Below are 14,810 nucleotides of genomic sequence, written 5' to 3' on the forward strand. Positions count from 1 at the left end.
ACGACTTTGATAGTTGTCACAGTTAATTTCGAGGAAAAAGAGCGTATGAATTGTACTATTTATGGTTGAAAATTGCTACGTTTGAAGAAAAAATAGTATACTTTATTCGGCAAAGAAGCGACTTTTCTTGACTTGCCCTCTATTACGCGCTTCTCTTCGTTCGGCGCGTAATATCGGGCGCGTCAATAAAAGTCATGCTTCTCCGCCTCATAAAGTAATATACTATTATCTAGGGATTCATCAATTTTTTAGTGGAACTATTTTTAAATAAACAATCAAAACGTCAAACTCATTATTTTGGTTATAACTTAAAAACCTGTCTATTTATAGATTTGACGTCAACAGACAACTTTTTCAGAAAAAAAGAAACACAAGATATGCTAAATTAAAATCGGTTAATAAAAAAAAAGTTATTGCAAAATGAACAACAAAATCGCTCTTTTTAAATACTGTAATACATTTTTTAATGATGATTAAAATTTGTTCAAAATGTACCTGTACTTGAGGATCTTATAGTGTTAGAATTGTGTGCAAAAGATGGGCCAGATAGGTTGGATAGTTTTTGCGAAAATTAATTTATTTATAATTTTTTTTTTTTAAATAAGCTTATTTCTACGAGGCTTGTCTAGATAATTTAACCACATTGATCTCAAATAATCCGAGGAATATGTTCTTTGTTAAGACGTACCTATATTATAACCTATGGAAAAAAAGTATAAAAAAATTACATTTATGTACACAAAATGATTTAATAATAAATATGTATAATCGGTTCACAATTTGTCGATAGCTCACTACAAGTTGAATCCCAATTAGAGAACAAAAATACAGAGTGGATAGGTTTAATTGAAAATTGAAAATATTGCATGCAAAAGAAACTTTTTATTTATTCTAATAAATATTTCATTTTGCCTTTAAATTTTTCAAAAATCCTTTGTAGTTTTCTCAGGATTTGAAAAAAAATGTATACATTTAAAACACATTGAACATTTTGACAGGCGACATTTTGTGCCTTTCCCCTTTAATACCTTACGATAACAACTACTATTACCTTATATAATTACGATTAGAAAACTATTCAAATTCAAAATAAATAGGATCAACTTCGGAATCCGAGTCGTCTTGAGGGTTAATAATTAGCGGTTGTGTCTCTACGGTCGCATCAATTATTATGTTATCAAGATCCCACATATTGTGTTCTTCTTCTAGTATATGTCTTACTGTATCTTTCCAGTTTTGTTCTGTAATATGTTGTAAAGACTCGTATAACAATTCACGTACAGCTTGTATTTTATATGACGTATTTTTTCTAGCCACATAACTTTTCATTTGTGCCCAAATGAGTTCACTTGGTTTTATTTCGCAGTGGTAGGGTGGAACTCTAAGGACCTTTCCGCCATTTTGTCAACTACGTATTTCTTGAACTTAGATTTGTGTTGCCGGGCAATTCGTAAGGCAGATACTTATTCCGCAGCTAGTCAAGAATATCCTGTTTCTTCCACGCAGTCGTTGGAAGTCTTTCTACTAGTCGTGAATGATAAGGTGCATTATCTAATACTATAATTGAATTTGGTGGTATGTGTTCAATTATCTGCTCAAAATACTCTTCGAAAACATCAGCTGTCATCTCCTCGTGATAGTCTTTTGTGCTTTTGGACTGAAATTCCAACAAACCATCTACTGCCTTTACCAGAAGGCGGGGAGATACCAGTAGACCAACCTTCCATAAAGGCTCGCCTGGAGCTTAATATATTTTTATCTGATCAAATTTTTTTTTAGAGTATGACCTGAGTTTACCCACGTTTCATCCTTGTAGAAGATTGACCTTCCTTCAGCCCGGAATTTTCGTATGGATCTTAGATAATTTGTTCTCCAACATATTATCTCCTCCCGGTCAATCAAAAGTGATTTTCGGTCTGATTTCTCCCACCGGAAATTTAATTTTTTTAAAACTTGCCATAATTTAGTTCGTCCGATATGAGGCAAATTCGGGTCGTCTCTAACTTCTTGTAAAATTTTGTTTAGGTTTGGTATTTCTTTTTTGAAAAAAAAATCCATAAATTTTCCTTCGAATACTATTTTTGGCAAATTCATCAATTTCAATAGGCTTTTTCCCTCTCTTTAAGTGTTCGTTTGTGTTTGGGTTAGCTATACCGTGTTTTTTTTCTTTCTGATAGGAACCTATATATAGTTGACTCCCCTACGCCAGTCATGTTGGCACAACTTTCGGCTATGTTGCGAACAGTGTTTGTGGGATTCTAAGAAACCAGAGCATCATGAACATTCAGGACAATAGTCTTCTCCCTTGGTGAATAGACAGACTTACTGACTGTACGCAACAGTACCGGTGTAAAACTTGATGTTGATGATGAAGCCATCACAAACAATCCAACAAAATGACCACGAGCGAAAGGTACGTATATGTTCGTAGGTATATGGAATAAAAAATCACTTACGCACTGCATATAATTCGCAAAAAAAATATTCGAGACGCTAATTACATGCAATCAAAAACGTACTAAACAAAAACATTGTTTTCGTTCATAATAACTTCACCCGTTCAAGTTAAGTTTCGAATATAAACTGAACAGACGAGGCACGTGGCCAAAGCCGGCATCTTTATACCCATTATATTATTAAAAATCTGGGGAATTCCATCCTAATTATCTTGCAACGAATAGTACCTTCGGATATGAATTCCAGGTTTTCTAGTAAAGTAATTAAACGCGATGATTAGTATTGAAATTTCCAAAGAGATAAGGTATTCTTATTTACAAAATTGTTAATGGTTAAATTTTTATTTTTATTAATATAATAAAATAACCAACATTAGCCGTGAAAGTTTTAATTGTTTTTTGCTAAATATATTAGTATTAAAACATTATGAATATTATATATAACAGTATTAAAATATTATATTATTATTTAATGAATTAACACCTCAGGAACGCCTATGATAATACAAATTTTACGACCGTTTTATGACTTTGAGGCACATTTCGTGCTCTCAACAATTTGTGAACGGAGAATAGCTATTTCGCGACCGCAAAATAATGACATGTTACGACACTCATATTTTACTTGTTGTAATGTGTTAAAAAAATGATACTTTATCCACTAATATGGGTTTAAAAATATTTAATTTTTAATTTTTATAACGATAGGAGAAAAAAATAATTTATTTATTTGCGCAATAACGTGTAAACAAAAAGTCCATATATTATTATAAAACTGCACAACGCTGTTTTTACATAATAGATGTTATTTAAGCCACTCTGTAGAGTATGTACTATGTCAACAGTTTTAATTAAAACTAAACATTCGAGTAATGTAGTTTTGAGGATATCACATTACACATTCAAAGGAATCCAACAACAGAAACTATAATCTCATTTGCAATATGATTCAGCCAATGTAATAATTTAGTTAAAATATTATAAAAGATCAGGTTTTGTAGTAACCTTCTAACGAGATTAGTCTACGAAAATGTTTATTTCTGGTGCTTAGTTGGTCATTAAACATCCAAACAATTGATAATTCGTTAATTGATTGTTAAATAGAAATATTTGTTTTAGTAATGATGGCAAGGGTTTTAGGAAAAGAAATTATAAAAGTGATTGATGTATTTTGTAACGTGGTGGTCAGTTAGTGAAGATGTTTACAAATTATTCTGTGTGTAAGGTCAGTAAAGTAAATTTTATTTCTATTATATTAGTTATTCAGTATACACAAGTAATCTATTTTGTTTGTCAAATAATCTTCTATCAAAATTTCGTATTTTACCAAATATTTGGTACATATGTTCAACCCAAAAACATTTTTTGTTCAATTATTTTTATATATATATATTTTTCTTTTATTTTCGTTTTCATTTTATGTACCATTTTTAAGGCTCTTGCTTTTACATTGCAGTAAAGATTCATCAAACGATCATGGAGGATATGTTTAGAAGCAGTAAAATATACCTTACTTTTTTTACATTTGTTGGTGTTAGTAATAACCAACTAAACAGACTATTTTTGTCTTATTTTCATATTATAACCATAAGATTTTTGCAAGCTTTTTAATTCAAAAAATGATTATAATCGTTCCTTTACAAATTGCCAAATTGCCTCAGAGGTTAATTGAAATATTGGTTAAATGTTAAATTTACTTATTATTTTTTCATTGTTTTTTTCGACATATATTTCTTTTTCAAGTGCCATAAGCTTCCAACATGTAAACTTTCATCTGCAACTTATTGGTAATTGTTACTTTTTAGCAAATATTTCTCCTGCATTTAAAATTCCACACCAAACTCCTACTATATGCCGGAGCTCCGATATTAAAATCATCTTAATATCCCATGATATCTAGCGTGCTTATGCATTTCTTGAGGGTTTGGATCCTTAACGTTGCCGATTGATTGCAGTATAGATTTTAAATAACCTGGCGGTCCCTTTTTTCAAATTCAATTTTCTTTGGAGTTTTGCGTTTTTCATTGTTTGATATGTTATGCTACGGGAAGCATTTTGCTAGTCTATAAATGCTATAAAGACGTCTCTCCGTAGGTCATAACATTTTTGAGTGATCAATTGCATATATATTGCATTGTATGGATTCTTCTGTACAAATTTTGTTTTACTACTGAGTTCTTCACATTTTGACGTGACAACGTCTTAAATTAGGTTGTGGCTCGGAGTCACTCATGAAAAAGTGTAACGCCCGCTCCCGTCTGTTACGATGAGTCACCGAACGAGAGAGAGGCCCGCCGGACCGGCGAATGCCTTGCGTCTCTCTCCCACTCAAACATGATCGGTCCGCTGCGCGCGCAGCACTAGAGAATTAGGCGCGTTGAATCGGTGCGTGCTTGTGTCTCTGTCTTTCTCGAGCGTTCTTGGCGTTGGAAAACCGAAAAAGCGTCATAATACAAGTTCACACGTGTGGTTAAAGTATCGTCAGCTGTGTCTGTAGTGAAAATGTGGAGTACTTAGATTCGTCATTTACAACTACAACAATAAAGGTAAATAATTGTACACTAATATTTCATTATCGTAAACTATGATTGATTGATTAATTGTTAGATTGACACAAAAGTTGAGAAACTGAGTTTACATGTACAATGTTTTACTAAACAAAATATATTTCTATAGTTAAAATTTGTGCAATTATTATTTTCATTCAATTCCTTGTTCCTATTGTGCAATTTAATAATATTCATATCAATAAATATTCTACCGAGAAAAAGACGTTGTCACGTAAAATCTTCGTCCGTAAAACCGACTTTACAGGCAACCGATTTTTTTTTATATTCTTGAATGGAAGAATTTTTAGGAATATTTTCAATACATTACCTAAGCTCTGACGTCACAATAGCCGGGGCTTTTAAAAATCTTTCCAAATGCACACGTTTGTATGTATTTGTCCCATAAGAAGTTGGAAATATTGGTTTTTTTAATTGTTTGAAGAATAAATAAGGACGTTTGCTTATAAAAATTCATTCTGTCGGATTGGTATTATTTGTTGTTCGTGAACTTGTGAGGTAAGAATATCAAAGGATTAAGATATTTACTATAAATGTTCATATTTTAAGGTTATGTTATGGTTTGATTAAAACTTTATTTATTTTTTACTGTATTTCAAGGTATTTTGTTATTGTCTTTATCAGGGTTAATTAAAAAGTAATCAATAAATCATTGAATTTATTTACGAAGTTAAAAAATAGTTAAATTAATGTTTTAATCTTTTTTGTGCTAGTGATTTTATCCCCTAAAAGACTCAATATATACATTTTCTCTAAGTTTAAATAGTAGTTTTGTTGTCATTACTGAAAATTCAGTAATACTGTATATCTTTAACACATGTTTACTAGCCATTATATGCCCAGATCTAAAAAATAAACCCAAAAACTATTACAACATGCAAAAAACATTTTTTTTATAACACTTATTATGGCAATTTGATAGAAAGGTTTCCACAGAATGTTATATTACAACTTAGACTAACGCAAAATTAATAAAACATTAATTTAAATATTTTTCAACTTCTTAAGTAAATTCAATGATTTATTGATTTATTTTGAATTAAACCTGATAAAAACAACAACAATATACCTTGAAATAAAGTAAAAAAATAATTAAAGTTTTAATCATACAATAATCATACATCTAACATCACAAGGAAAACCAAATCCAAAATATAGAAGACCCTGATAAAACCGGTCCTTGTATATAGATCCAAGACATGGACACTGTCGAAAAGCGATGAGAACCTATTAGATACGTTCGAAAGAAAAATCCTTAGACACATATATTAGAGGGTGAAAGAAAATGACATATGGCGCAGAAGATATAATTTTGAACTATACATAGTATACAATGAACCCGAGGCCATAACATCCATAAAGATCGGACGTCTGCGCTGGATGGGCCATGTTGAACGGATGTTGGAGACTGAAACACCAAAACATCTGAAAACACCCAAGATTACCAACTGGAAAAATTTTAAATTACCAAAGCAAGGAACAGAACAGAATGGCCGAAAATCCTAAAACAAGCCAGGACCCAGAAAGGGTTGTCGAGCTACTGATGATGATGAATCATACAATAACATAACCTTAAAATATGAACATTCATATTAAATATCTTAATACTTTGATATTCTTGCCTCACAAATTCGCGAAAAACAAATAATACCAATCAACAGAATGAATATTTATAACCAAAAGTACTTATTTATTCTTCAAACAATTAAAAAAATATATTTTTTCCAACTGCTTGTGGGACAAACACAAATTAGAAATGCTTGGAAAGGTTTTTAAAACCCACGTCACAATGTCGTCGGAAATCAGTTAAATTTGGTAAAGCTGGTCGGTCATACCTACACGGTTTTAATATATTTTTCCCGGGCATGTGAATATAAGTGTTTGTTAATATTTTGTTGTGGTTGTGTTGTTTAATTAACTTCTGCTACTTTTTTCACGTTCATCTTTATACACTCATGGTTAAAAATATGGAATAATTTGACTTTATCGTTAATATGTTCATTTTATTGGGTTCATGTTACCAAAATACTTTTTTCTGAAAAGGAAATTTGCACGTTTTAAGTGAATAATTAAAAAAATGAAACGGGTAAACAAAAAAAAACATAAACATTGAAATTTTTGGAATGGAAACAAAAAATAGCTTGAAACTAAGTAGGTACAGTAGAACCCCTAGGCCCCGATTATCACACTTCAAAACTTAAAATACTACTGTTACAACTGTTAACAACATATATTTATATTTATATTTTCTAATGTTCCACATTTTACTAGACATTTCAGGAATTTTAAATAACATCTCGAAAATTCTAGACTTTTTCATTACTTCTTCTTCTCATCAAGAGTTCTATATGAAATAATTTTCACGGAACTGTCGTAACACTGCTCCCTCCTTTATAGTTATTAGCCTCGAATAACTGGACTATCAGGAATCGGTGATAGCCATCACATGCTTTGAGCGTAAAAATATACACAAAGGCACTTGGGTTATCCCAGACGGTAACACAATCAATAAAATTGATCATGTTGGTGTGGACTCAAGACATTACAGCGATGTTATGAATGTACGTACCAGACGTGGAGCAAACATTGACTCCGATCACTACCTGGTCCAGGTTAAACTAAGAGCACGAATCTCTAACGGGAAAAAAGGTAAAGGAAGCAAAGAAGATAAATTCGAGGTGGACAGACTACGAAACCCTGAGATGGTTAGAAAATTCGAACACCAGCTTAAAGAAAAACTAGAAGACCAAATGAGTAGTACTGTTGAAAACATAGATAATTACTGGAATGAGTGCGAAAATATCCTGAAAGAAGTAGCATCAACAGTTTTAGGAAAGAAGAAACAAGAAAGGAAATGGAACAGAATGGTATTTAGAAAACCAGCTACAGGAACTAGAAAGACTCAATTCACAAAGCGAAGCGCGAAAATTTTATAAAAATGTGAACCACAACAGAAAAGAATTTAAACCGAGAATAACCATAATAAAAAGTAAGGAAGCCGAAATTATCAATGAGCCGGATTAAATAGTGGAGAGATGGGCGGAGAATTTTGCTGAGAGATTAAATATAGGCAGCCGAGAATAAATGACCACAGTGGAGACGTAGACGATGATGGAGAAAAATAATATACCAACAGAAGAAGAAGTTGGCGAGGCAATAAAAAGGTTAAAAAACAACAAATCCCCTGGAGAAGATGGTATACCCCCTGAGCTGTTCAAGTATTGAGCAAACGCGTTAAAAAATAGATAATAAAACTTGTTGCATCCATTTGGAGAGAAGGAAAACTCCCAGAGAGTTGGAATGTAGGTATTATAATACCTATTAACAAGAAAGGGGATCCACTAATATGTGACAACTATCGAGGCATTACCCTCTTAAATACGGCTTACAAAGTACTGGCTTATATACTTTATGATCGTTTACTAGTATATACTGAGGAAAAAATAGGCAAATACCAATGTGGATTCCGAAAAGAAAGGTCAACAATTGATCAGATTTTCCTTCTCAGACAAACCTTAGAAAAGACATATGAATATGTAATCGATACCCAACACCTCTTCATAGATTTTAAAAGCGCTTATGACAGTGTAGACAGAAGCGCACTTTATAATGCCATGGCAGAACTAGATATTCCGTCGCATCTAATAACATTGGTAAAAGCAACTCTTTCGAAAGTTGAGTGCAAAGTCAAGGTACAAAACAGAGTGTCAAGGTCTTTTCAAACACATACTGGATTACGCCAGGGAGACAGTCTATCGTGCCTATTGTTTAACATCGCGCTAGAAAGAGCCATAGAGAAATTGGGCATAACAACCAGAGGTACGATCATCAATAGAAGTGTACAGATATTGGCCTACGCAGATGACATTGACATAGTAACACGGACAAAAAGAGACGCAGGTCAACGTATCCAAAACAAAATACATGAAGGTCACGAACAGCACACAAATAGCGGCACCACAAGATCTGGTGACAGAAGCACACACATTCGAAGGGGTCTCGGAGTTTATATATCTTGGAACACAACTAAATAACAGCAACATAGTAAGCGTAGAAATTAAGAGAAAAATATACCTGGCGAACAGAGCTTACTTTGGACTAAAGCAGCTCTTATTATCACAAATAATTAGCAGGAAAACCAAGATACTAATGTATGAAACTCTTATTAAACCTGTCCTATTAAACGCGTCAGAGACATGGACTATGGTAAAAAGCGACGAAGAACTGTTAGGCCGCTTTGAAAGAACAATACTTAGTCACATATACGGCGGAGTACAAGAAAGCGGGATATGGCGCAGGCGCTACAATTTTGAGTTGTATCAATGCTATGAAAAATGCAACATCGTCCGGTCTATTAAAATTAATAGACTAAGGTGGCTAGGACACCTTGAAAGAATGGACACTGGAGACCCTCAAAGACAGATATTATATCAAGAGCCAGTAAGAACCAGGAAGAGAGGCAGGCCAAGATCTAGATTTAAAACTTAAGTCGAAGATGACTTGAGGAATCTAGGGGTTAGAAATTGGAAAACCAGGGCGAAAGATAGGGGGAAATGGAGACTAATTCTTGAACAGGCCAAGATCCACACAGGGTTGTAGAGCCAAAGATGATGATGAGAAAAAATAAAAGTAATATTTTGTAATATCTTCATCAGCATTGATAAGAGCTTGTAGTCTTCGGTCCATCTGCGTGAAAGGAATTATGGAATTGTCTTCTTCAGAGAGCTCTTCCCAAACCTATTGTATACCGTGTCACAGCTCTTCAGCATTTTAAGGTATACAATTACGCCGATACAACCGTTTTATAATAACCCCCCCCCCCCACACATTCTTAATTGGGTTTAAATCTGGACTGTAGCTGGGCCATGGTATGGTTTCGATGTTATGTCGAGTTATTCTGGAGCCACTGGTTTATTATATTTGCAGTGTAAACAGGACAAGTATCTTGTTGGAGGATAAAATTATTTTCTGTATACAACTGTTCTACACTGGGAAACATGATGTTTTCTAAAATATTCAGATAAGCCTGCTTAACAAACCTGTCACCAATACGCCATACCATTCCCATTGATCTAGATGAAATCCATCCCCTTGCATTGGTGCTAAAATGACCAGCTGCTCGATATCTATCAACATATAGAGGATTAAATCTATTATTATCTGTTCTATACACCCCAATGTTGGCCTTTTTAGAAGATTGAAAAATTTTCTCATCTGTAAATATTACCCTGTCCCAAAAATCTTGATTTTATAGCTGATGATTTAAAGCAAATATAAGTCTTGTTTGCTTCTGTTGTGGTGTAAGAGATTTTTTTTTGTTGTAGTTCGGTACCTAAGATGTGATGCTTTAATTCTGCGCGTCGAGTTCTTGTCTTTCTTGCCGGAAACTGTGACATAATTCTTGCAGTTTTCGCATCTTCAAAAGGATTCTCTTCTAATCTCTCAAAAAACGTACGATCTTCATGCCCGGTACATATTTTTGGTCTTCCAGAACCTTGCTTTCTTTCGAGAGTTTCTTGTTCTCTCCATCTTTTATTAATATTAAAAACCGTTGTTCTGCTTACGTTAAAATGGTTCGCTACGGCAGATAGTGACCAACCATCTTCTAATTTCGTTATAATTCTTGCTTTTAGTTCTTTGCTAGCATGTGGAGCCATTTTAAGCCACATAAAAATTTTAGGATTTGGCAGTGACAGTGACAGTATATAAATAATAAGTATTTATCCTTCAAAATACACTGCTCAATTTTCTACAAAATACGCTTTAATAGTCGTATTAGTTTTTTGAGAACAATCTGTAGATGTATATATACATACATAAGTTCAAACTAATTTTAACATTGCATAAAACAATACATAACAGAAAAAAAACAGAATTCTACATAAATAAACTTTTACACTAAACGGAAAAATAAAAACTACATAGGTATATAGATTAACTTGCTTTTACATAAAGCGGTTATATATTTTATGTAGCCTTTGTTTTTAAAAAAGTCAGTCATCTTGGCCTGTGTTAAAAGTCTTCAATTTTTTAAATCTTCTGACGTATTCTGCGCAAGTTCAAAATGTCGACAAGGTCCTAAGGTTCTCATTTCTCAAAATAGTCTAATAGAAGATTGGCAGCTTCCTAAGCCTCTTGGTTCGTTATTCTTTTGATTCATACCCTTCCATCATTTTCTTGATTATTATTTTCGGAAGAATCAGGTTGTATCGAGGCTGATTCAAAACTAGTTCGACAATATCGTCGTTGCTTAGGAGCTGATAACCTGTCTCATCTTTGTCACAGCGTGTCCACTTCTTAACCTCGGTTTCATCAATTTTTTCAAACTCATCGGTGTTGCGCACTAATGCAGTTAGTTCAGCTATGATAGTTTCTTTATTGCCATATTCTATGGTGTTTTTATCTTTCTGTAGCGTCATTATTTTGTAAAAAGTTCATTTGAAGGTCTTCTTTTTCATTCCACTTCATGCATTTGCCACTGTAAAAATTACATATTTATTGGTAAACCATTTCCAAAATTTCGTCAGATCAACATCGTTAAAACATTTCTCTTGCGTTTAATGTAGCAAATCTTATCTATCGCGCAACTAAATCTTACACATTGAATATGAGATATTTCGATAATTCCTCAAAAATTCAATTTGAATAATTACAAATCGTAGTATGAATAATCCGTAGTCTGGATAACCCGCGCATTGATATTCGGTGTTCTACTGTATTACTTAAGACGTCATATTTTAATGTTTCTTTAAAAAACAATAAAATTAATAGCGACTATTCCATCCTCGAGAGTTGACTACTGATTGTAACCCTCTTGGAAGGTTCTAAATTAAATCTTGAATATATACTTAAGAAATTGCATTACATTCTTCTTGTGTGCAATTCTAAGCTCACCCAGTGTCATAGGAACGGGATTTCTTTTCCAAACGCGACATTTTAAAGTGTCCCACAAATACTCGATCGTATTCAAATCCGGGCTATATGGTGGCCAACATAATATTTCAAATTGAACCTCATCAAGATAAATATTCACTATTCTAGCGACATAAGGACGTGCATTATCGTGCATTAGCACGAATCTGTCATATTCAATATGGCCGGCAAATGTCGAAACATAATCTTTTAAAAATATTTTCAATGTACATATCAGCTGTCATTCGCCCAATCACCTTTACAAGTTCGGTATGTTCTTTCCAAGCAGTACCGCCCCAATATACCGCCACCACCGAAGCTAACTCTCTATATGAGGTTAAAATTGGCATACCGTTCGCCAACTCTTCTGTAAACTAAGTTTCGTTCATCTGGCTTCTATATCTGAATTCCAGTCTCACATGTGAAGCATTTTTTCACTACTCGATAGTCCAATTAACATTGTGTTCTACTTTGGCAAATTCTAATCGACACCTTTTGTCGTTTTGGGAGAGCCGTGGAACTTTAGCCGGTCTTGGTTTTAGGTTTGCATCTTTTAACCTTCGTCTACATGTTTTAGTACTAACATTAACTTGCCTAGCATTTAACAACTCGTTTTTAAGATGCATTATTGACATTCAGTCAATTAACAAAATTTCTAATTCTATGTATTAATTAATAAAATTTCTAATTCTATCCACTTATATTGGTGGCAGTGTTTTTTTTTTTGTTTTTGTTTTAATTTCTTCTTCTTTAGACTTGTTGTGGTGATGGTAACTTCGTATTTTTTTAACGTATTGTCATTTTCGCTAACTCTTCTTCATGTTCATGTTCTCTATTTTTGTTCTTGTATTTTTTAGTCACAAATACATTGTTTCAATTATTTAAGAGTCGTTTTAATTGACTTAATTATACATCCATTTGCTCTTTTTTTTTATCTTAATAATCGTTATTTTATCTTAGCTCGTTCTCTTGTAATTATACCTGATTTTGCTGTGCTAATAGTATCTCTCCAGTTGTCAATGGTCCGTTGGCACATGGATTGTTGTATCTGCTGTTGACATTGGCTACTGCATCGTTGGTGATTCATACATTGTAATTACTGTTTTTGTGTTATGTGTTTTATATTTTGTTTTAATGTAGTTAACTTAAGTCCGCAATATCTACAAAAACCGTCAAAAAATAATATCTTTCTGGGAGATCTCAAAAATAAATCACACATGGCAATTTACCATTGCATTTCCTTCGCCACTAGAAAATAGCTTTATCCCATGAAAGTTAAGTAGAATTGCAGAAATACTGTACCATCATAGTCCTTTAAATTAGGTGGTCAGTGTTTTACCAAATTTTACATTAGAAGTTATGTTCGTGTACATTTGTTTATAAATGTTTCACCCACTTGTCTTTATAAGATCCTTAAATACCATTATAGGTTTTTTATTACACTTTATTTCTGAGAAAATATTGTCAGTTCTAAATCGTCTAGCTTTAAAATCTGCCCTTTACATCTGGCTAATCTTTTCCTACGCACACTTGTATACCTACTCAAAACACCCGATCGTTTAAATCCATAAATCATTCTAAATATTATATTTACGATTTACCAGTATATGGTATTAAGTCACAATTATTGGTTGTAATGAAAATCACATTTTTAACTTACTAGTGTTTGACGTTTCGATTTCCACTCAGTAAATCGTTTTCAAAAAAAGTTTCAGAACCTTGCACAAATTAGTTTTCGTGACTATTGATGATTTTTATTTGAGAAACTGAAATATTTTCTGAAATTTATTGACAAACTCCTACAAGACCCTGTATATTAGTTTTTCTACTAAAATTAACGATTTATCTATCGCTCGGACCGGTTCCTTTTTTTCCGGAGTAGGCATGGACCGATCTGTTCAGTAATACTGTTTATTTAAACAGAAAAACGTTAAAAGAAAGAGGGTGTAAAAACGTGTTTTGACTGTGCAATAATAAAAAATATATTTAGTACTCATTAAATATTTAGAATTTTGATGTTCAATGACGTTGATGCCAAACACGTAAGGTACCAATTCTATAATAAACTTATTATTTTTATCGACACACCGAAAAATTTATAGGAAAAGTGTTTTATGAATAGAACTGTTTATTTTCTATTTGTTTTGTGCATTGTTTAGATCAAGATAGTTATTATTTTCTTAATTATTGTTTAATCAAAATTTTGATAAAGTTACTATCAAATAAATACACTGATCAATAGTTAATATCAAATATAAGTTGAAGTTAATGCATTAACATTAGTAAAATTTATTTATTTTATTTTTATTTATTTTATAATCAGTTGATTATATATTTATATTAGTCCATTGAAAAGTTACATTGAGGTTGCATTTTTGACAGGACGCAGTTTTATTTTTTTGATGTGTTGCGATGGTGGTAAGAATATGCTTAAGTTCAAGGTTGTGGGGTCGCCACCCTTGTATCTAATAATTTTTACTACAAATTTGTTTAATATCATCAATTCTCTGGGTTTTACTCAGAAAATTAAATACACGATAATAAAGAACCATTAAGCTTATTCTTCTATTATTTATATTTTTTACTCATAAAGTTAATCATTTTGTTAACATTTCTATGTTTTTATTAGTTTATTATCGAACGTAATCCTGGTCACCGATAAGGTAGAGTCTGAAGGCGCGTTTTTAAGTTGTATCTCCATTAGACAGAATCCATGGACAATTTACAGGCGAGATAATATTGAGCACAAATATATATATTTGAAAAGTTGTCTTCTAACTATTGTTGTCCGGACTGCGGTTCTAATTAAGTATCGGAAGTGACTATTGGCAGAAGTACGGGAGTTAAAAGAAGGGGTGGTAAGTTAAATGTATTT

At 32.6% G+C, this 14,810-nt stretch overlaps 1 protein-coding gene across 3 annotated transcripts in view; it reads left to right on the plus strand.

The window, feature by feature from the left end:
* The first annotated feature begins 3,402 nt into the window (after window positions 1-3,402).
* Window positions 3,403-14,810, plus strand: part of LOC140441299 (anillin-like) — a 43,462-nt gene continuing 32,054 nt past the window's right edge. Inside the window, exon 1 of one of the 3 annotated variants that reach the window (XM_072531927.1) lies at window positions 3,403-3,681. The gene's annotated coding sequence lies outside the window, so the exon portion shown is untranslated. Of the gene's footprint in view, window positions 3,682-13,823; window positions 13,983-14,810 lie in introns of those variants that run through there. The other 2 variants (XM_072531928.1, XM_072531929.1) reach the window with 2 other exon arrangements.

The sequence above is a fragment of the Diabrotica undecimpunctata genome, chromosome 5, assembly GCF_040954645.1.
Source record: "Diabrotica undecimpunctata isolate CICGRU chromosome 5, icDiaUnde3, whole genome shotgun sequence".
In the NCBI taxonomy this organism is placed as follows: Eukaryota; Metazoa; Arthropoda; class Insecta; order Coleoptera; family Chrysomelidae; genus Diabrotica; species Diabrotica undecimpunctata.